The sequence below is a fragment of the Aquarana catesbeiana genome, linkage group LG13 (genome assembly GCF_042186555.1).
Source record: "Aquarana catesbeiana isolate 2022-GZ linkage group LG13, ASM4218655v1, whole genome shotgun sequence".
NCBI classification, from domain to species: domain Eukaryota; kingdom Metazoa; phylum Chordata; class Amphibia; order Anura; family Ranidae; genus Aquarana; species Aquarana catesbeiana.
Window position 1 is genome coordinate 96761738 of NC_133336.1, and position 24720 is coordinate 96786457.

The 24720-nt window shown below is 44.1% G+C and overlaps 1 long non-coding RNA gene across 1 annotated transcript in view; it reads right to left on the reverse strand.

The window, feature by feature from the left end:
* Positions 1-4497: 4497 nt before the first annotated feature.
* LOC141116824 (uncharacterized) overlaps positions 4498-24720 on the reverse strand; it is a 43079-nt gene continuing 22856 nt past the window's right edge. Inside the window, exons 2-3 of the long non-coding RNA XR_012237059.1 lie at positions 4812-4993; positions 4498-4718 (exon numbers count right to left, since the gene is read on the reverse strand). This is a non-coding gene — a long non-coding RNA (uncharacterized lncRNA). The remainder of the gene's footprint in view (positions 4719-4811; positions 4994-24720) is intronic.

Consider the following 24720-nt stretch of genomic DNA (forward strand, 5'->3'; position numbering starts at 1 on the left):
GCCACTGTGCCATCAATTGCAGACACTGTGCCCATCAAATGCAGCCGCTGTGCCATCAAATGCTGCCATTGTGCCCATCAAATGCCGCCACTGTGCCATCAAACGCAGCTACTGTGCCATCAATTGCAGCCACTGTGCCCATCAAATGCAGCCGCTGTGCCACCAAATGCCGCCATTGTGTCCATCAAATGCCGCCACTGTGACCCTCGCCCGCCTGCTGTCTGACCGGCACTTACCCCATCTTGGTGGTGGGTTAGGTAGTGGTGAGCTGTGTCCTCTGTATGTCTAGTCTCCCTGCTAAGTGTCCAATAGCAGTGACTGTCCTTTCAGCCAATCAGGTGACGGGTATCAGACCCACGCTGCCTGATTGGTGGAGAGGCGGTTCAGTATTAGAAAAGCAAATATTCATTTGCTTTTCTAACACACCTGGGTGGGCTCAGAGCGTAATGCTCTGCGCTCTGAGTCCACCTTTTTTAAAGCCTTTTAGAGCCTATGGCTCTAATCAGGAGTTTATAAAAAACACCCCCCGCCACTGTAATTCACGCGCCCGGCGTCTGAAAAGGGGCTGGAAGCCTGAATAGGGGGTGGCGGCAGCCATGGATAGATGCATGCAATGCATGCATCTATCCATTCTACATAAAGGGGGTGGCTGGAGAGAGGGGGCGGCGCCCGTGCGCCCTTAAGGGCTGAAACACATCAGTACTTTTGTGTGGATTAGATTCCTTTTTATTCCTGATGGATTTATAATAAAGATTTTATGATACCAGACACCATGGTTCCAACCTTTTCATGGTAGACACAGCCTTGATCTGCGGTGTGTAGCTGGCTACTATAGCTGCGCTGCAATTCCAGTCTGGGAATTTCAGTTTAGAACTGCAAAATAGCAGCCAGCTACACACTGAGCAGATGGAGGCTGTGTGTAAGGGAATCTGATCTCAGCTATTTGCTGTGTGGGAAGGAGGAGATCTGCTGAATGCCCTGTGTACAGTGTGGGAAAAAATGCTGCACTGGATGGCACTCTGTGTCACCACACAGCAACGCAGGGCGCTGCTATTTAGTGACATGAATATAGTCTCATTATGTGACAAAAATGTGAAAAAAAAACAAGCAGTGCGTTGTGCTAAAACGCATTAACATATAGTGAGTTGATGTGCATAACTGTGTGCATCAATGTTGTAGTAAGTTATGGGGTATTGGTATGACTGGAAGTAGGTTGTCAGATATATTTAAGCGGCCCATAGATGGATCGAAATTCAGCCGGTTCAGCAATTTTGATCCATCTATGGCCATTCCCACTTGACACAAGTTGATCTAACAATCGACTTCTGTTGAATGGGAATGTTGGAAAAGTTTTTTTTAACAGACTAATGCCCTGTACACACGGTCGGATTTTCCAACGAAAAATGTGTGATAGGACCTTGTTGTCGGAAATTCCGACCGTGTGTAGGCTCCATCACACATTTTCCATAGGAATTTCCGACACACAAAATTTGAGAGCAGGCTATAAAATTTTCCGACAACAAAATCTGTTGTCGGAAATTCCGATCGTGTGTAAACAAATCCGACGCATAAAGGGCCACGCATGCTCAGAATAAATTCAAAGATGAAAGCTATTGGCTACTGCCCTGTTTATAGTCCCGATGTACGTGTTTTACGTCACCACGTTCAGAACGATCGGATTTTCCGACAACTTTGTGTGACCGTGTGTATGCAAGACAAGTTTGAGCCAACATCCGTCGGAAAAAATCCATGGATTTTGTTGTCGGAATGTCCGATCAATGTCCGACCGTGTCTACAGGACATTAGACTGGACATACACTGTTTTTTTTTTCCTATTCGGCCAGCGAGGATATTGTATTCTGACAAGGGACGCTTATTTTCCTGATAAACTCATCAGTGGTTTTCCAACATGTCCCTTCAACAGAAGTTGATCAAACAATGAACTGTTGAGCAGGGACTGCCACACACTGATCGAATCGATTGAATTTCAAACAGTGTATGGCCAGATTTAGGTGCATATATAGACTGGGCATAGATGCTGGATGTGTGGAGTGCCTATAACCTTGATTATGTTTTATGAATAGGTTGAGCTGTAGTGGAACTGGTCATTGAGCCCAACAAACACTGCATGAGAGGTCATCTCACCAATGGGAGAGCATGCAAAAAAAACTTTACAGAGCTTCACAACAAATAAATATATATTATGGTATAAGCAGTTTCTTAGCTCCAGCTCAGATAACGTTGCAGTGAGCTTTGTGGGGACAGAACGACCCTCTGAAATTAGGTTATTTTATTTAAGACTACAAATATCCAAATCAGTTTTGTATCACTTTAACTGGATTTCCTTTCCTTTCCCTCTTTCTGTCTCTCATTTTCACTCTCCTTATCTAAGTTTTCTTTTATCAGTCATGCAGCAACAGAGTGCTTACACACCAATGAGCGATCATTTATGATTAAAATATATTAATACTTGCATCCCATTGTTATTTGCACATTATTGAGGGTAAACTCCACTCGAAATAAAAAAAAAAATCACTACTGCAGTCAAAATATTTTTTATAGAATAGAGGAGGGTTAGAACATCTGTCAGGTTTTCAGTGCTGGTCTTTATTCCCATTCTTTCTGTTCTTTAAAGCTATTGTCGCTAACGCTAGATAAAGCCGGCCATACATGGGTTGAACATTGGCTGGATCAGCAGGGACTTACCGAATTTTGATCCGTGTATGGGCAGGCTGAATGTACAGAAGTTGATATACCGATCGACCTCTGTACAAACAGCCTGTTTGAAAATTTTCACACAATCAGAGCAGCCAATTCTGGCTGGCTGGGGGGGAAGTCTCTCACCGTCAGAACACAACAGCTCAGTGTCAGTGATTCCCCCATCCACATCAAATAATTGACTTCTGTTCAACTGCCCGATTGGTATTTTTCCACTCGATCGGTGCCGCAGGCAATAGTTTGCAGTGCTAATCAGTGTATTCTGATGGCAGGGAAGTGTCATCGCTGCCAGAATACAAAGACACAGCGGGGAGGATTCCCCCATCTACACATTCGAGGTGTTGAACAAAAAAAAAAAGGACCCATCTATGGCTAGTATAATGCCCCGTACACACAGTCAGACTTTGTTCGGACATTCCGACAACAAAATCCTAGGGTTTTTTCCGACGGATGTTGGCTCAAACTTGTCTTGCATACACACGGTCACACAAAGTTGTTGGAAAATCTGATCGTTCTAAACGCGGTGGCGTAAAACACGTAAGTCGGGACTATAAACGGGGCAGTAGCCAATAGCTTTCATCTCTTTATTTATTCTGAGCATGCGTGGCCCTTTGTGCGTCGGATTTGTGCACACACGATCGGAATTTCCGACAACGGATTTTGTTGTCGGAAAATTTTATATCCTGCTCTCAAACTTTGTGTGTCGGAAAATCCGATGGAAAATGTGTGATGGAGTCCACACACGGTCGGAATTTCCGACAACAAGGTCCTATCACACATTTTCCATCGGAAAATCCGTCCGTGTGTACGGGGCATTAGACTAGCAGATTTATATGAAATTCACTAACAAAATAAAGCAGAACTGAAGGCATTTAAAAAAAGAAGAGACACGCAATGGCTCTTTTGCAATAAAATTTACCTCCCTGTTCACAGTCTTCTTTGGCATGCAAACTGAGCTGCGCATGCGCACAGTCCTTGTGTGTGGGGATGATTACTCCTGTGCATGCGCACAGTCCTTGTGTGTTGGGATGATTACTCCTGTGCATGTGCAAGAGTTGCATTATCCTGCACATGCCAATGAAATTGCCTGTAGACTAATGCCACGTACACACGGTCGGAATTTCCGACAACAAATGTTCGATGTGAGCTTGTTGTCAGAAAATCCGACCGTGTGTAGGCTCCATCGGACATTTGCTGTCGGAATTTCTGATAACAATGGTTTGAGAGCTGGTTCCCAAATTTTCCGATAACAAAACTTGTTGTTGGAAATTTCGAGTGTGTGTAGACAATTCCGCCGCACAAAATTCCATGCATGTCCGGAATCAAGCAGAAGAGCCGCACTGGCTATTGAACTTCATTTTTCTCGGCTCATCGTACGTGTTGTACGTCACCGCAGTCTTGACGTTCGGAATTTCCGACAAGATTTGTGTGACCGTGTGTATTCAAGACAAGTTTGTGCCAACATCCGTCAGAAAAAAATCCAGGATTTTGTTGTCGGAATGTCCGATCGTGTGTATGCGGCATTGCACCTGGAAAGAGCCAAGGAGAAGATGCTGGTGCTAGTAAGGAACCCTTCACAGACTTCAGACCATTAAGGAGGGGGTAAGTATAGTGACTTTAGTTCTGCTTTAACACTTTTGTAGGCAGGTACAGCATTTTTTTTATGTTGCGATAAGGGTTTCAATGATAAATGAATAAAAGCTGATCATTGTAAGCACCCCAAATAATACAGGAAATCGCCTCGGCACTTTAAATGAGGTTAATGCGGTGAGCCAACAATTGAGTAAATGCAGTCTTAAAATTTATTAAAATTGTCATGCAAACATAAAAAAACATGAATCATAGCCCAGCCACTGAAATGATACATACAGTAAAAAAATGTCATTACACGTATCATGGTAGAAAATGTAAATTGCAAAGTACACAGGCATGAAAAGTAACCCAACGCGTTTCTCAAAACCATGCTTGCTTCATCAGGGGTAGATGCGTGTGTAGTAAATCTGTAGGGGGCATAATGAACCAAATAAGCATCAACACAGATGGTATTGTGACAATTAGTCAAGAGGGTCCAAAACGCATGGCCCTATACTCACCAAAAGCTGGATCAGACTACCAAATGCTTAATACCCAGAGGTGGCAGTAATGAGCATCCAGCTCGGGAGCTGAGGAAGCAGAGGAAGAACCAACCCAACAGAGCACAAAGGGGGGGGGCAGACATGGCCAGGATGGGGGTCTGTGTCACCAAAGGTCTCCCAGTATCCATTAATAATGTCAACTGAAATATAAATGCATATGTATCAATAAATACTGTCATAACAGCATAAAAGTAAAGTAGTATATAATATAAGTATGTATATGCATGAACCAATCTGGTTCAATAATGATATGGGCTTGGAATCTAGGGGACAATAAAAAAAAAGCACTGTTAGTGGTAAGTGTTTTTTTTTTTTTTTTTTGCTGGACAGCTTGGTCTGTTATAGAAAAAATACCAGACTTACTGGCAGGATCACCAGGGGAAAATAAAAGGGAAAAAAAGCCTACAAAAATGGCAAGCTGCAATATAATACTTTTTATTTTGGCTTCATTGCACATTTATGTGTTTGCTGGTATTTTGTGAATCATTAAAGCTCTTTGGACTTCTTAGCAATTTTGGTTTTGCAATCCTGTTTTTTTTTATGTTTTGAGTGACATCCTGGGTACTCATTGTTTACATGTGAGCCACCTAACTAGAGCCAGTGAGCTCTCTGAATTATTGTTTTTTCCCCCTTAACTGCTATGTATATAAAGGTATTGAAGTCCCAGTCCTTCTTGGATGTATCCCTTTGGAAATCATTCTTGTTGCGTCACTTTGTTATTTTATTAAAATAAAAAAACAAAATAACAATTTGGCTCTATAAATGTTTTCAATTATTATTGTACAGGATTTATACAGCGCCAACAGTTTGTGCAGTGCTTTACAAAATAAAGGGGCACAGTACAGTTACAATACAATTCATTAGAGCATACGATCTTCAATAATGCCCTAAAAGTTTTTGTCTAATCATCAATAATGCCCTAAAAAAATGATAGAAAGTGCAAATAGTTCAGGATTTGCATCTCTTGCCGTGTCCCCCCTTTTTATCTTCCTGTATAACTGGTGATACAGTGACAATCTGTTTTTGGGGCTGCCCCTTTAAGAAGGAGGCGCACATGGGCAACCAGGAAAAGCCCACATGATGGAAACTGTGAAATATTGCTTCAAGGTCCTCCTACACCCGCCCAATGAATATAAATCTCATTCATACCAATCTCGTGTACATTTTTTGGTAAAATACTGTTCATGTTATTATATTTAAAAATATCCTTTCTTCTGTAAGTGTCCTGTACTGTGAATTTACTGCTCTAGGGACAGTATGACTAAAGCTTTAGAACTCTGGTATGTGCAATGATAAGAAAAATGATGTCTTTTCCTGGGGAAAAAAAATACTCATCACACATTACCAGGAAATACCCTTAATTTCTAGGCTAAAATTCTTCCTGCACCCACATTCAAGAAGTTCCCAAATGTGTATATAGGGATGAAGTTTACCGATACCATGGGCTCAAAGTGAATCCTGCAGGTTTGAGTTTCATGTTCTTGGCAAATTTATGTGTGGATTCCCTCAAGAGAATTTTTGTTAAAACATAATGTACAGCATAGCCTTGGGACTATGACCAGCAGGCCTATGCCCTGTACACACAACCGGTTTTCCCGTCAGAATAAACTCTGAAGGTTTTTCCGACACAGTTCAGACGGAATTCCGCTCAAGCTGTCTTGCATACAGACGGTCACACCAAATTCCGACTGTCCAGAACGCGGTGACGTACAACACGTACGACGGGACTAGAAAATGGAAGTTCAATAGCCAGTAGCCAATAGCTTCCGTCTCGTACTTGCTTCAGAGCATGCGTCGTTTTTGGTACGTCGGAATAGCATACAGACGAGCGGTTTTCCTGATAGGAATTGGTTCCATCGGAAAAATTTAGAACATGTCCGTCAGAATTTTTGATGTAAAAAGTCCGATGGGGCATACACACGATCGGAATATACGATGAAATGCTTCCGTCTGACTTTTTCTATCGGACATTCTGCTTGTGTGTACACGGCATTAGAAGGGTCAATAAGGGCACTTTTGGATAAGCCAGCAACCTCACTATAACAGGGGGAGCACAGAGCAGCCATAGTGTCTGTTGTAGGGAAAACTGACAAACTGCATGGGGAGAGATTAGAATTCCTTCAAAATGTACTGTATTGTTTATATCAGGTATTTATATAGCGCTAACAATTTGTGCAGCACTTTATATACTGTATATATTGTACATTCTCATTAGTCTCACTATATACATGTATGTATTTATTTATTTTATTTCGATGTGCATGGCTTCATGGCTTTGGATTGACCAAATTTGAAACAATTCGATGAACCTTTGGCAAATCAAATACAGGCAGACAAAACATCAGGTTAGCAACTTCTTTTCTGAGGACACCGCTTAGCTTGTTTAAACATACTGAAGAATAGATTAAAAGGAAAACACCCAGAACTAAAAACCCCACCTTGCACTTCTTGCTATTTTCAGTTCCCTGTGTCAATTTCCGGGTGTCATGTCTCCAAGTAGATAAACAAGGACACACAGTAACTCCAGGAGAAACTGACTTTATGTTATAAGACTACTCACAGCCCCTGTTTGGGGATGCTGGACTCTGGAACACCCGTCTTGTAGGTATGGGCCTCATCTCCTGTTTGCATTCTCTCTGAACTCTACTCAAATCTTGCAATGGACTGTTTGCAACCTTAAGATGTGTGCCATCATCCCTCATGAGAGGCTGACTTGCACTTTATGTTTGTTAACTTGGTAAACTCTTGAAAAGGCACTTCCTTGTGTGGACTGCCCTCTAATCCAGGGGTCCCCAACCACCGGGCTGTGGCCCACTACCGGGCCGTGGCTTCTCTGCAGCTGGGCCGCGGGTGCGGCGGGGTGCAGGCGGCATGAGAGAGCCAGGCAGGCAGGTGGATGAGAGAAGCAGGTGGGCGGATTGGAGAAGTGAGCGGGCAGGTGTGCAGAGATGACATCATCTCTCTCCCCGCATCACCGCTCTTCCACCCTCACAGCCAGGCCTCTTCAATGTCGGAGGTGCAGCAGGGAGCAGAGAGATGACATCATCTCTCACTGCCTGTCCCGCATCACCGCTCACCTGCCCTCACTTAGAATCGACCACTAAATGGACCTGTGCTTCCACCAATGCAGCAACAATCCACATCTGGTGGCACTGGCAGGTGACAAACCACATCTGGTAGCAAGTGGCAATCCGCATCTGGTGGCAGGTGACTTTCCACATCTGGTGGCAGGTGACGTGGCAAGTGACAATCTGCATCTAGTGGCAGGCGACGTGGCAGGTGACATTCTGCATCTGGTGGCAGGCAACGTGACAAGTGACAATCCATATCTGGTGGCAGGCAACGTGGCAAGTGACAAGCTGCATCTGGAGGCAGGTGACGTGACAAGTGACAATCCACATCTGGTGGCAGGCGACATGACAAGTGACAAGCTGCATCTGATGGCAGGCGACATGACAAGTGACAATCCACATCTGGTGGCAGGCGACATGACAAGTGACAATCCACATCTGGTGGCAGGCGACATGACAAGTGACAATCTGCATCTGGTGGCAGGCGACGTGGCAAGTGGCAGTCCACATCTGGTGGCAGGCGACGTGACAAGTGACAAGCTGCATCTGGTGGCAGGCGACAATGGCAAGTGACATGCTCAGGGCTCCCACTGATTCTGCATTATGATGAGTTGAACTATTTCATTTTACAATGTAATAATAGAAATATTGCACTTCAATCACCCTGACACCATATCAACCATGTTGCTGGGATGATTGAAGCGCTAACACCAGCCATTGCCCTGACGAATTGCCCGCAAAAAATCGCTTACCCCCCACGGGCCTTGGCACAATTGTCTTCTACGCAGCTGGTCCACCGTGCCAAAAAGGTTGAGGACCACTGTTCTAACCTATATGGGAAAATCTCCTGAAAATGGTTCTCTGCATTGGGGCTTAGCTGGTAGGCAAGGCCAGTAACGGGTTGGAATAGGACACTAGGGTCCCAGTCATGCCGGGCTGGGTTGCCCTCATGGTGTCTCCAGCCACGTGAAGCTTTTGGAACCCTGGGAGCCCCTAGCTAGGGGACTCCATTGTGGCATGTGAATCACTTAGATGGGCCTCTTGAATGTGATGTCAGCAGCCCAGAGCTGTCACTCATGTATTCTCCTTTGCTCCTCTGCTGACAGCTACATAACAGGCTTTGTAGGGAGGTAAAGACAGGGGTGGAGTAGCTGAGCTAGCACAGAGTGTAATTACACATTCATATAAGAGGAGAGGTCTATAATTTGGGCGGAGGCTGTGCTAGGGAATTGATTCTTCAGAAGTAGTCAAATCTTCTAGCATGTTCAAAGGTGCAATTCAAGTTAATAAAAATAGTTTATGGAAGGGAAAAACTCTGCAAGTAAGAATTTTAAATACTTAGTTTTTTCCTGTTTCCTGCAAATTTTCAAGCTGATAACAGAGCTCTTTTGTGTATTTATAGCCAAAATTGTTCTTTATTGTTTTTTAGGCTGGGTTCACACTATAGAATGCAGTGGCTCAAAGTAGGAGTACGTTGCGTCTCCATTCACCGTTTCAGGTCCGATTTCAGCCTGTATTTTGGGCTTGAATTCGGACCTAAAATGAATCAAAAGACACACAGGGCTCCTGTACAATTTGCACTGGAACTGCTGCAGAGATGTGTGAACCAGCTCCATTGAGAGCTGGTCACAACCTCCCGCTATACGAATTGGATGTGGGGAAACTCTCATCCAATTCGCAAAGGTGTGAAGCCAGCCTCATACTTATAGACTTCTTTATACTAAAGGACTAATAGAGTACGAGGACCCAGATTGCAATAAACACCCGAAAAATGTAAATAAAATGTAATTTGCTGCCCACAGTAGTTGTACTGTGAGCGGACGGCAGCTCCAGGTCAGGCAACGTACCTATACATTGCGGCCTTTGTTCCGGGTTCGCCTGTGCGCCCCCTGCCAACCCGTGCTGTGTCCAGAGTTTGGCAGCTGATTTCAGCCAATGATTTTGGCTAAAGTCAGTGTTACAAAACCACAGAACCATACCTCCCAACTTTTTGAGATGGAAACGAGGGACACCTGTTGCACATACAGTATGTGTAGGTGGACATAAAGGGGTGGCTCTAAATGAAGGTGAGCTGCAGTATTTGCACCACACATGTGAGGTATCCCCACGAACGTTAGAGCAAAAGCACTAATTCTAGCATTAGACCTCTAACTATAAGCGCGTAACCTGTAAAGGCGTTTTGAAGCCTATGGAGATTTTTAAGTACCGTAGTTTGTCGCCATTCCACAAGCATGCACAATTTTCAAGCGTTACATGTTAGGTATCTATTTACTCAGGGTAACATCATCTTTCACGTTATACAAAAAAATTGGGTTATATATTGTTTTTTTTTTTTTAAAGTGTATTTTTTCCCAAAAAATTGCATTTGCAAAACCGCTGTGCAAATACAGCGTGACATAAAAAAATTGCAACAATCGTCATTTTATTTTCTAGGGTCTCTGCTAGTAAGTAATTAGCACATTTGATAGATCGATCAACTTGGGTACAATCAGCATGTCAGATTTTTCATTTGATTATTGCCAGCGGCTATAGCCATTAGCATAAATCACTGCGTGTTCTCCCGGCAGGGATGGCTCCCTGCGCCCCCCCTGCCAGGAGAACACAATAGCTCCGTGGAAGAGATTAACAGTCAACGTTGATGGGGGAAACTGAGCGATTTTATTTCTTGCAACCACGGGTTGCAGGAAAGAAAATCTCACCATCTAAGTCCAGCCTGAGCTCGTTTGGCTGGTCTTCTCCTGTGGGACACAGGAGTGCAATACGTTTTGCACTCCCGTGACCTGTTTTCAGCAGTCTGCTCTCTGCTGACGTCATCAATATCAGTCCAGGCACCGCATCATCCTGACTCTGGGAGTCTGGATCTGCCAGGTGCCTGGACTGATAGCCATCTCAGCCTCTCAGCGAGCCGGTGAGAGTCTGAGACGGCCGCTCCCCGCCCCACCACAGCTCAGCGAGCAAAGAGGAGCAGAGCAGGAGAGCTGCTGATTGACAGGCAGCAGCTCTCTGCTCAGGGAGACGAGAGAACCGAGCCATCGACGATGTTCGATCGCTCTGTTATCAGTGCAGTGATGCTGGGGGACAGATGCAGCATCGGACCGATGCTGCACCCACCTAGGCAAGTATAAAACTGCAATATCCCCCAAATCCATACTTCTCTTTTAAAGGAGCTGTGATAGGCTCTCATTAAAAATGCCTGACTATGCCACCCCCTTCCTACCCAGCTCTGCCATAAAATACAGCTTCAATGAGTGAAAAAAGATCTATGAATGGAGGATGGGGTGATGAATGAAAGCTCCGCCCCCTCCATTTATAGATCCATAGAAGTTGTAGGAATGCTTCTGTGAATGGCAGAGCTGGGCAAAAAGGGTGGGCATCATCAGGCAATCTTGATGAGTACCTATCACAACTCCCACAGTTCTGTTAACCCCTGATGGACCAGGCGGTTATGGCAGCAGGCGTGGGGATGGCATCAATGGAGGAAGATTTTACCTAATACGCTGTTTCCCCGAAAATAAGACCTAGCGTGATTGTTGGTGATGGCTGCAATATAAGCCCTACCCCACAAATAAGCCCTACCCTGTTTCCCCGAAAATAAGCCCTACCCTTAAAATAAGACCTACAAGGACTTTAACTAGGACTTATTTGGGGGGTAGGGCTTATATTGCAGCCATCACCGCCAATCACGCTAGGTCTTATTTTCGGGGAAACAGGGTAGAAGAGGCATCAACACAAAGGACGCACCCTTTGCTGGTTTTTGTGTTTTTTATTTTGACTGCACTTAGGTTTTAAAACCTGGAGTTGAGCTTTAAATAAGCTGTACATTGTGCATTAATATTCCTACTGAACCATTGCTGGGGAAATTCTGAAAGTCCAGTTCCCTTATTTACACCACGTTCCTCTGAATTTTGCAGCGTCTTTGAGACACAGCCGTTACGACCAGTTCATCTTTCAGAAATAACCTGTTCTGCCCACAGATCAGCCTATTCCAAGTGATTCACGCATTCACCTCTGATGAGGAAAAAGATGGGAATGTCAGAGTAATGGATCCTGTGTAAAAATCCTGGAGATAACCTAGAGATTTGTTGTAGATGGAGTTCCCCTCCTGTAATATCCCCGTTCAAAACTCCCTTCCGGACGCATATAGAATGACTGAGGTCAATGTGACACACGTTACCAGACCAAACAAATGACTTTGTCTCATTTCCTGTGCTTTCTATTGACGTCTGAAAGGCAATATTTAAGATGAAATGACCCTTATCCCATTTCAAAAAGCCATGCACAGTACTTTATGTGTAAAATAGAACAAGTGTATTATTAGGTAAAGGATTTTTTTTTTTCCAAGTAAGCAGCCATTAAACATTAAATTAGTTTATACCAAAAAGATTTTATCAACATTTATGGAAAAGTATGTAAATGTTTCTTCTGCTGAATAATACATTTTCAAAGGTCTTGATTGAAGTATATATAAAGCCAAACATTTGCTTTTAAAATGGTTCTAAAGGCTGACGGTTTAATGCATAAAGGTAAAAAAACCTTCAGTGTACTACTCCCCCCCCCCCCCCCCCCCCCCCATATACTCACTTGAGCCCAAGCCCAATAATAATCCAGCGATGTGCACAAGAGCAGAAGCTTTCCCGGGTTTCTGCCTACTTACTGGCCATTGGCACTCGCAGCTGTCAATCACAGACAGTGGGGCGGGGCCATGCCACACTCCGTGTGTCTTACAAAGACGCGTCTTGGGAGCGAGCACGCACAAGTGCCCCCGGAGCAAGCAGAATGTTATGGGGACACTCAGCAGGGCGGAGGGGCCAGGAGCGCCAGCGGGGGACCCAAGAAGAGGATGATCCGAGAGTCTCTCTCTCACACCCAAAATATACAAGGGTACTGGAAAAATCTGTTTTTTAACCACTTGAGCCCCGGACCATTATGCTGCCTAAGGACCAGAGGTCTTTTTCCAATTTGGCACTGCGTCGTTTAAACTTTTAATTGCGCGGTCATGCAATGCTGTACCCAAACGAAATTTGCGTCCTTTTCTTCCCACAAATAGAGCTTTCTTTTGATGGCATTTGATCACCTCTGCGGTTTTTATTTTTTGCGCTATAAACGGAAAAAGACCGAAAATTTTGAAAAAAATGATATTTTCTACTTTTTGTTATAAAAAAAATCCAATAAACTCAATTTTAGTCATACATTTAGGCCAAAATTTATTCGGCCACATGTCTTTGGTAAAAAAAATGTCAATGAGCGTATATTTATTGGTTTGCGCAAAAGTTATAGCGTCTACAAACTAGGGTACATTTTCTGGAATTTACACAGCTTTTAGTTTATGACTGCCTATGTCATTTCTTGAGGTGCTAAAATGGCAGGGCAGTACAAAACCCCCCCAAATGACCCCATTTTGGAAAGTAGACACCCCAAGGAAATTGCTGAGAGGCATGTTGAACCCATTGAATATTTATTTTTTTTGTCCCAAGTGATTGAATAATGACAAAAAAAAAAAAAATATTTACAAAAAGTTGTCACTAAATGATATATTGCTCACACAGGCCATGGGCCTATGTGGAATTGCACCCCAAAATACATTCAGCTGCTTCTCCTGAGTATGGGGATACCACATGTGTGGGACTTTTTGGGAGCCTAGCCGCGTACGGGGCCCCGAAAACCAATCACCGCCTTCAGGATTTCTAAGGGCATACATTTTTGATTTCACTCCTCACTACCTATCACAGTTTTGAAGCCCATAAAATGCCCAGATGGCACAAAACCCCCCCAAATGACCCCATTTTGGAAAGTAGACACCCCAAGCTATTTGCTGAGAGGCATGTTGAGTCCATGGAATACTTTCTTTTTTGACACAAGTTGCGGGAAAGTGACAATTTTTTTTTTTTTTGCACAAAGTTGTCACTAAATGATATATTTCTCACACAGGCCATGGGCATATGTGGAATTGCACCCCAAAATACATTTAGCTGCTTCTCCTGAGTATGGGGATACCACATGTGTGGGACTTTTTGGGAGCCTAACCGCATACGGGGCCCCGAAAACCAAGCACCGCGTTCAGGATTTCTAAGGGCGTAATGTTGTGATTTCACTCCTCACTACCTATCACAGTTTTGAAGGCCATAAAATGCCAAGATGGCACAAAACCCCCCCAAATGACCCCATTTTGGAAAGTAGACACCCCAAACTATTTGCTGAGAGGCATGTTGAGTCCATGGAATATTTTATATTTTGACACAAGTTGCGGGAAAGTAACACTTTTTTTTTTTTTTTTTTTTTTTGCACAAAGTTGTCACTAAATGATATATTGCTCAAACATGCCATGGGCATATGTGGAATTACACCCCAAAATACATTCTGCTGCTTCTCCTGAGTACGGGGATACCACATGTTTAGGACTTTTTGGGAGCCTAGCAACGTACGGGGCCCTGAAAACCAAGCACCGCCTTCAGGATTTCTAAGGGCATAAATTTTTGATTTCACTCCTCACTTCCTATCACAGTTTTGAAGGCCATAAAATGCCAAGATGGCACAAACCCCCCCCAAATGACCCCATTTTGGAAAGTAGACACCCCAAGCTATTTGCTGAGAGGCATGTTGAGTCCATGGAATATTTTATTTTTTGACACAAGTTGCGGGAAAGTGACAATTGTTTTTTTTTTTTGCACAAAGTTGTCACTAAATGATATATTTCTCACACAGGCCATGGGCATATGTGGAATTGCACCCCAAAATACATTCAGCTGCTTCTCCTGAGTATGGGGATACCACATGTGTGGGACTTTTTGGGAGCCTAGCTGCATACGGGGCCCCGAAAACCAAGCACCGGCTTCAGGATTTCTAAGGGCGTTAAGTTGTGATTCCACTCCTCACTACCTATCACAGTTTTGAAGGCCATAAAATGCCAAGATGGCACAAAACCCCCCCAAATGACCCCATTTTGGAAAGTAGACACCCCAAGCTATTTGCTGAGAGGCATGGTGAGTATTTTGCAGCTCTCATTTGTTTTTGAAAATGAAGAAAGACAAGAAAAATGTATTTTTTTTTTTCTTTTTTCAATTTTCGAAAGTTTGTGACAAAAAGTGAGGTCTGCAAAATACTCACTATACCTCTCAGCAAGTAGCTTGGGGTGTCTATTTTCCAAAATGGGGTCATTTGGGGGGGGGGGGGTTGTGCCATCTGGGCATTCCATGGCCTCCGAAACTGTGCTAGGCAGTGAAGAGTGAAATCAAAAATTTACGCCCTTAGAAAGCCTGAAGGCGGTGCTTGGTTTTCGGGGTCCTGTGTGCGGCTAGGCTCCCAAAAAGTCCCACACATGTGGTATCCCCATACTTAGGAGAAGCAACAGAATGTATTTTGGGGTGTAATTTCACATATTCCCATGGCATGTTTGAGCAATATATCATTTAGTGACAACTTTGTGCAAAAAAAAAAAAAAAAAAAAGATTTGTCTCTTTCCCGCAACTTGTGTCACAATATAAAATATTCCATGGACTCGACATGCCTCTCAGCAAATAGCTTGGGGTGTCTACTTTCCAAAATGGGGTCATTTGGGGGGGTTTTGAACTGTCCTGGCATTTTATGCACAACATTTAGAAGCTTATGTCACACATCACCCACTCTTCTAACCACTTGAAGACAAAGCCCTTTCTGACACTTTTTGATTACATGAAAAAATATTTTTTTTTTTGCAAGAAAATTACTTTAAACCCCCAAACATTATATATTTTTTTAAAGCAAATGCCCTACAGATTGAAATGGTGGGTGTTTCATATTTTTTTTTCAAACAATATTTGCGCAGCGATTTTTCAAACGCATTTTTTGGGGAAAAAACACACTTTTTTAAATTTTAATGCACTAAAACACACTATATTGCCCAAATGTTTGATGAAATAAAAAAGATGATCTTAGGCCGAGTACATGGATACCAAACATGACATGCTTTAAAATTGCGCACAAACGCGCAGCGGCGACAAAATAAATACATTTTTAAAAGCCTTTAAAAGCCTTTACAGGTTACCACTTTAGATTTACAGAGGAGGTCTACTGCTAAAATTACTGCCCTCGTTTTGTCCTTCGCGGTGATACCTCACATGCATGGTGCAATTGCTGTTTACATTTGACGCCAGACCGACGCTTGCGTTCGCCTTTGCACGAGAGCAGGGGGGGACAGGGGTGCTTTTTTTTAAAAAATTGGGCTCTATTAGACCCTAGATCTCTCCTCTGCCCTCAAAGCATCTGACCACACCAAGATCGGTGTGATAAAATGCTTTCCCAATTTCCCAATGGCGCTGTTTACATTCGGCGAAATCTAAGTCATGAAATGCTCGTAGCTTCCGGTTTCTTAGGCCATAGAGATGTTTGGAGCCATTCTGGTCTCTGATCAGCTCTATGGTCAGCTGGCTGAATCACCGGCTGCATTTTCAGGTTCCCTGTTGGGACAGGAAAGCTAGAGAAAAACATGGAAGACGGTGGGGGGGGGGGCATTCCCTCCCACTGCTTGCAAAAGCAGTCTAGAGGCTAATTAGCCGCTAGGATTGCTTTTACATGAAAGCCGACCGCTGGCTGAAAAGAATGATACCAAGATGATACCTAAACCTGCAGGCATCTTTCTGGTATAACCACTCAAAGTCCATAAACATACCAGTACGTTGCTGGTCCTTGTTAGGCATATATTGTAAACTTTTTTTTCATGCAGCCTGTGGGCTGAACGAAAAAAAGATATTGATCGGTGGGTATGCCCACCATTAGAATACCTCCCTTCATCCACCCACTTCTAATGATGGGCATACATGCACCATTTATATATGCCGAAGCATGGGGGCATCCTCCCGCAAAAGGCAGGAGCAAATTGCTCCTCCACCCACTGCTGCCCCCAGGCTTCGGCATATATGCTGAAGTATGTAACTGTGGTGGTGAAATCACCTCCGACAGCGCTGGAGTCACGGCTTTATATATCGTGGGAGCAAACGCTGTTGCTGTCAAGATAAATAAATCCGCGCTGCAACTGAATGGCGTACCTGCTAAGCAAATGATGGTTAACAATAAAACAAAGTAACATTACAGTATAACAGTAAGACTTACCATACCTGCAAAGCAAATACAAAAAAAAAAACATAGTAAAAAATAAAACATTTAACGCAACCTGTGCCTAAAATATATATATGCCGAAGCATGGGGGCATCCTCCCGCAAAAGGCAGGAGCAAATTGCTCCTCCACCCACTGCTGCCCCCACGCTTCGGCATATATGCTGAAGTATGTAACTGTGGTGGTGAAATCACCTCCGACAGCGCTGGAGTCACAGCTTTATATATCGTGGGAGCAAACACTGTTGCTGTCAAGATAAATAAATCCGCGCTGCAACTGAATGGCGTACCTGAAAACAATAAAATGGTTACCAACACAGTAAACGGTAAAGTATAAAAAATCTGAAAAGCAAACATGGTAAAACATAATAACAATAAAACATTGCAGAATAGAATAGAGTAAAAAAGAGCAGAACAATAGAGAGAGAATAGAGAGAGAGAGAACAATAAAACAACAACTATTTTTGGTTTTTTTCTTTTATATTTTTTTTTGTGTTTTTATTTTTTTTAATTTTTTTTTAATTTTTTTTTTTACACTTTTTTTTAGTAACTTTTAACTTTTGTAACTCGTTCCAGGTTTGGGTCTCTCAAAATGCAATGGCATCTTGGGAGACCCTGTGTTAGTGTGCCTAGTCTGTGCAGTGCTGAACCCTACGCTAATACTCAACTAATGTATGGTAGCGTTCAAAGCATTCACCCATGCAAAGACCAGGATTGCCAGGACAGGAGGGACAATAAGACCGGGTGTCACGCCTAAATCCGCGCTTGCTGCAGACACGACATCTTTTTTGGGGGGCTTTTTGGGTAGGGGTACTCGGGATGGCATAAAGAAAATGCCGCTCATGCAGCCGGCTTACTGCATTTGGTTGGGGAAGGTGAGGTAGAGCACCGTCTGGAAACAGAAGGGCTCTGACGATCTCTTCCTGGAATTTAAGGAAGGATCCAGTCTGTCCTGAAGCTCTGTATAGCACATGAGCGTTCAGCAAAGCCAATTGAAATAAATAAACAGACACTTTTTTGTACCAGCGTCTGGCCTTACGGGCAACTAGGTACGGCGCCAACAACTGGTCGTTGAGGTCCACCCCTCCCATATTAAGGTTGTATTCGTGGACACAGAGGGGTTTCTCCACAACACCAGTCGCCGTAGGAATTTGGGTCGTCGTGTCTGCATGAAGGGAGGTGAGAACGAAAACATTCTTCTTATCCCTCCACTTCATAGCGAGCAAATTATTATACTTCAAGCAGGCTCTCTCCCCCAGCCTAAGACGGGAATCTACAAGCCGCTGGGGAAAGCCCCGGCGATTAGGTCGCACGGTGCCACATGCTCCAATCTGCTGATCAAACAAGTGACTAAAAAGTGGCACGCTCGTATAATAATTGTCCACGTACAAGTGGTACCCCTTTCCGAATAAGGGTGACACCAAGTCCCACACTATCTTGCCAGCGCTTCCTATGTAGTCAGGGCAGTTTGTCGGCTCTACGTGACTATCTTTGCCCTCGTAAACCATAAAACTATATGTATAGCCTGTGGCCCTGTCACAGAGCTTATACATCTTGACCCCGTATCTGCCACGCTTGCTGGGAAGGTACTGTTTGAATGACAAGCGGCCAGAAAATTTAATCAGGGACTCATCAATGCAGACAACTTGATGGGGGGTAAACAAGTCTGCAAAACGTTGGTTGAAGTGGTTTACGAGGGGCCGAATTTTGTAGAGCCGATCGTATGCAGGGTCTCCACGAGGACGACAGAGTTCATTGTCGTTGAAGTGCATGAACCGCAAAATCTGCTCGTATCGTGCCCTGGCCATGGAAGCAGAGAACAAGGGTGAATGGTAAATTGGGTCAGTGGACCAATATGACCGCAACTTACTCTTTTTATTCAACCCCATGAGGAGGGAAAGGCCCAGAAAGGTCTTAAATTCGGAGACCGTAATTGGTCTCCAATCTCTGGCAAGGGAGGACTGGGGATTAGCGGCGATGTGTTGACCAGCGTATAAATTGCTTTGGTCCACAATAGATCTATAGAGATCTTCGGTGAAAAACAGTGAATAAAAATCCAGTGGCGTAAAGTCAACTGTTTCCACCTGAATTCCGGGTTGGCCAGTGAAAGGGGGAAGTACGGGTGCTGCAGAAGTGGAGGGTTCCCAATTCGGATTGGCCAATGCAGCAGGAAGGGCACTATGGGCACGACGGGCCTGTCTTTGTCTTCTTGGTGGCAGCGGGACACTACTAGTGCTTGCCACCTCGCCAGCTTGAACTGCACTTATGGGACTCGCCACGTCACCACGTGATACTGCAGTGCTGGATGTACGACCAGGGTGTACTAGGCCGCTGGTGCTTGCCAGTTCACCAGAAGGAATAGCGGCGCTAGTACTTCTCTGCTCCATACGAGAGCCCTGCAGTTCTTGCACTTCAAGGACAGAAGAAGAAGATTGGGGTCTGGTACGCCTGACCTTAGCAGGGACCACAACTCTGTCGTCAGAGCTATCTGTCATGGAGCCGCTGTCCTCTACAGGTTCGTATTCTGAGCCTGAACTTGACAGATGAGTGACTTCCTCTTCACTATCTGTCATACTCAGAAACGTGTAGGCCTCTTCACTAGTGTGCCTTCGATTTGCCATTTTGGGCTCTAAATTTAGGGGTACACTAGTGAGACTCACAGGCAAAAAAGCTCCTGACTGTCAGCGACTGTATAAAAACGCTACCAAAAAACTGTTAGTCGCAGGGATCAGGCCTGACTCTGCGAACGCTGCAGTTATGTGTGCTTAGTGTTTTGTAAGTGTCAGTTATCGATCGATACTGCACTTGGGTGGGCTGGGCCGAGGAGCAAAACGCAGGTGCTAGCAGGTATCTGGGCTGATCCCGCTAACACTGCGTTTCAGGGAACCCTAAACTGCTGGGGAGTATAGATCTGATCGGATCAGATATCGATCCGCTCAGATACTATAGCACTAAGGGAGGTGTATGCTGCGTGCGTGGGTTTTAGCGGTACTGGCGCTAACCTGACGCTGCCTGGGGCGACGCAGACCTAAGCTGACCCTAAAAATGTAATTTATATCACCGCCGGGCAATTAGGGGGTTAAACCTTTATAGGGTAATAAACGGCGGGTGCCCTAAAACTATAATAAACTGTAATAAACTACAAAAAACAAACTAGCTAACCAGCTTCACCCGTAACACTTATACGGTGATCGCTGGTGAAAGGGTTAACTAGGGGGCAATCAGGGGGTTAAAACCTTTAGCAGGTAGTATATGGGGGTCCCTGTCGCTATAAAACACTGACAGCGAACCTATATACTTACCTCCCTAACTAGCGTCACCTGTGTCACTAATACAGCGATCAGAAAAACGATCGCTTAGCGACACTGGTGACGGGGGGTAATCAAGGGGTTAACTTTTATTAGGGGGGGTTAGGGGGGTACCCTGGACCTAAGGGGGGGTACCCTAGACCTAAAGGGGGCTAACCTAACTGCCCTAACACTTGTAACTGACACAAACTGACACCAATGCAAAAAAAAAAAAAAATGCTATTGGTGTCAGAGTGACAGGGGGTACAGGGGGGTGATCGGGGGGTGATCGGGGGGTGATGGGGGGTGACAAGTGTGCCTGGCGTGTTCTACTGTTAGTGTAGTGTTGTGCAGACTTACTTGATGTCTTCTCTCCTCGGCGCCGGATCAAAAAGATCAAAGATCAAAAAGACCGACTCGAGGAGGGATGACATCACTTCCTTTCCCTCTGTTTACCTTACAGAGGGAAAGGAAGCATTCTCATTCGCCGGGAGCGATCGGGAGGGGGTGGCCAACAATGGATGGCCTCCCCCTGACCTCTCAACGCCCGGGAACAAATGGCGACCGCCTCGGGCACCGGGGGGGGGACCGATCGGACCCCCCACCCGCGGAAGGCAAATCACGTATATATACGTGATTTTGCCTGTCCGTGCCACCTTGCCGACGTAAATCGTCGTGAGGCGGTCGTCAAGTGGTTAACATTGCAAATGGTAAAAATGCCTATAAACGAAAACGCTTATAAACACGAGTTATCGCATTTAGACGCGTTCACAAGCATTCAAATCCCCCTGAACTTCCGTCCCAAATGCAAATTTTTGCTTAAAAAAAATGCTAACCTCAACTGCTTCTAGATGCTGTGTGTGTGAATGCGCTGCTCCCATCTAAATACGCTTATATCCTATCCATAAAGTGCAAACTTATTCCATATACAACATGAATCCATATAGAATCATTACATTAAAAAATAAATTATATCAAAATTTATATCAAAAAAATCCAAAAATTCAATAGTTCAATGATGTGTGTCACATGTGTGGCAAAGTCTCCCAGTGATGTATTCAAATCTTCTATCAATTGCCGTGATTGGCGTGCTCTTGTGCTAATTCAATGTACTAGTGACTTAGTGCTCCACCACCACCTGTGAGATTGGCCACTCACCAGATGTTTCTTTAAAACTACACCTTTGGTTCATTCATAGGGATAACCACTCCTCTCAAAGGGAACTTCTTCAACAGTTATGATTGGACCTTAGTGTTCCTCATAAAACATGAATAAAACGATCATCGCGCAATACCGTTTAAACTGTTTATTGTAAAAAACAAATAAAAACTGTGCACTCACATTTATATGTGCCCTTGAGCCGGCACCAAGCTATTCCAACAGTTAGGGACGGGTAGGTATAGCAGTCTAGTTCGCCTATTGTGTGCTGTGCGACCTCCGTTCCTCCCCTCGTACCCGTTCGCGTCCTCACAAGCTTCCTGATGACGCAAATTGCGAAACGCGTAGAGGCTGCTGGGAGATATACACCCACGTGATCAAGTACGAACGTGGTTGGTGAGGACGCGAACGGGTACGAGGGGAGGAACGGAGGTCGCACAGCACACAATAGGCGAACTAGACTGCTATACCTACCCGTCCCTAACTGTTGGAATAGCTTGGTGCCGGCTCAAGGGCACATATAAATGTGAGTGCACAGTTTTTATTTGTTTTTTACAATAAACAGTTTAAACGGTATTGCGCGATGATCGTTTTATTCATGTTTTATGAGGAACACTAAGGTCCAATCATAACTGTTGAAGAAGTTCCCTTTGAGAGGAGTGGTTATCCCTATGAATGAACCAAAGGTGTAGTTTTAAAGAAACATCTGGTGAGTGGCCAATCTCACAGGTGGTGGTGGAGCACTAAGTCACTAGTACATTGAATTAGCACAAGAGCACGCCAATCACGGCAATTGATAGAAGATTTGAATACATCACTGGGAGACTTTGCCACACATGTGACACACATCATTGAACTATTGAATTTTTGGATTTTTTTTATATAAATTTTGATATAATTTATTTTTTAATGTAATGATTCTATATGGATTCATGTTGTATATGGAATAAGTTTGCACTTTATGGATAGGATATAAGCGTATTTAGATGGGAGCAGCGCATTCACACACACAGCATCTGTAATCTATTTCTATGAGAAGTTTTTTGGATGCAGCAGCTAAGGCAATCACTATTAAAGTAATCGGTAGATATTGGTTTTGCGCCGGTGACACACACATACTCAACTGCTTCTAAACTACTATAAACGCCTGAGTGTACATGTACCCATAGGATAACATAGAGGAGAGTTTGGGGGCTGCTGAAAAAAAACATCCAAATGCTCCTAAATGTCCTTTACCAGCTGCAGTGTACATGAGGTCTTATGCCCCGTACACACGGTCGGATTTTCCGACGGGAAAATGTGCGATTGGAGCGTGTTGTCGGAAATTCCGACCGTGTGTGGGCTCCATCACACATTTTCCATCGGAATTTCCGACACACAAAGTTTGAGAGCAGGCTATAAAATTTTCCGACAACAAAATCCGTTGTCGGAATTTCCGATTGTGTGTACACAAATCCGACGCACAAAGTGCCACGCATGCTCAGAATAAATAAAGAGATGAAAGCTATTGGCCACTGCCCCGTTTATAGTTCCTACGTACGTGTTTTACGTCACCGCGTTCAGAATGATCGGATTTTCCGACAACTTTGTGTGACCATGTGTATGCAAGACAAGTTTGAGCCAACATCTGTCGGAAAAAATCCTGGGATTTTGTTGTCGGAATGTCCGATCAATGTCCGACCGTGTGTACGGGGCATTAAGGTGAAGTAAAACAACCCATTCATTTTAAAATATAAATGAAAGGTAAAACATTTGTGTATAGATATAAAAAAACATAATAAAAAACTTTTTTCCTCTTTTTGATAATGCCGTCGGAATAAACTCCAAAGCTTTCTCTGACGGAATTCCATTCAAGCGGTCTTGCCTACACACGGTCAAACCAAAGTCCGACCAAAGTCCGACCAAAGTCCGACCGTCCGGAACGCGGTGACGTACAACACTTACAACGGGACTAGAAAAAGAAAGTTCAATAGCCAGTAGCCAATAGCTTCCGTCTCGTACTTGCTTCAGAGCATGCGTCATTTTTGGTCCGTCGGAACAGCATACAGACGATCGGTTTTCCTGAAAAGAATTGGTTCCGTCGGAAATATTTAGAACATGTTCCATTTCTAGGTCCGTCAGAATTTTGGGGGGAGGGGAAGCAGCAAGACACTGATCTTCCCAGTGAAAGGCTGTGCGGGGGGGTGTCAGGACAGGTCTGATCATTGGAGGAGAGCACACTGTTTCCAACATAGCTAGAGAACTGACCAAGGTGTGCTCTCCTACTTAGTGTGGTGTGCTCTCTTACTTAGTGTGGTCAGTTTTTAATAGGAAAGCAGAGGGGCTGGCAGTGACACCAGGGATTTCACACAAAGGAAGCAGTACAAAGAGAATAGGATACTTTCTTATAAGTACATGGTACAGCAAGCAAATATCAGGAATATGAAGTGTTGGAGTAACAAACACTTCAAGGACAAGTACTGTAATACCTCCCTCCTCATTGGCCCCTCTCTAACCCCCTTAAAAGACCTTTCAGCAGGCCATTTTTTCAACAAAAATCTTCCCATAAGATTATATTTGTGCTGCCATCGTGGACGTGATGTCAGCAGCACCAGCAGACTCATAAAACATTTTGTAGGGAGGTGAAAGGAAGGGTAGAGGAGCCAGGCCAGCACAGACAGTAATTAGACACTCTCAAGAGAGGAGATAGCTATGACATGCATGGGGGAGGGGCCTGTACTAGGGAATCGACTCTTCCTGGGGTAGTCAGATTTTCTAACAAAGGTGCATTGCAAGTGAAAAAAATTAATGGAAAGAAAAATGCCGCAAATAAGCATTTAAAATACCTATTTTATCTATGCTTTTACCTGCAATTTTTTTAATTGGCGACCAGATCTCTTTACCTAGACTAAGCTGACTGTCCTCCCCACCCCCAAAGAGTTCATACTTACCTCCTATGGAGATGACAGCCTCCTGCACTGTCTGCATACTTACTGGTAAAAATCAAGTGATGGGCTGAGCACTATCAACCTCCAGATTTGAATGGGACATTTCTTGTACAGTACACATGCATCCAAATAAAGTCTATGGGGTATTACTGCATGTTTGTGGCTAGCCTGGCACTAGATTTTTATTGACCAGGCTGTAGGCAACATGGAAGTACACCACCCTCAGAGGAAGTATATACAGTATCTCACAAAACTGAGTACACCCCTCACTCTTTGCAAATATTTTATTGTATCTTTCCATGTGACAACACCGAAGAATTGACACATTGCTACAATG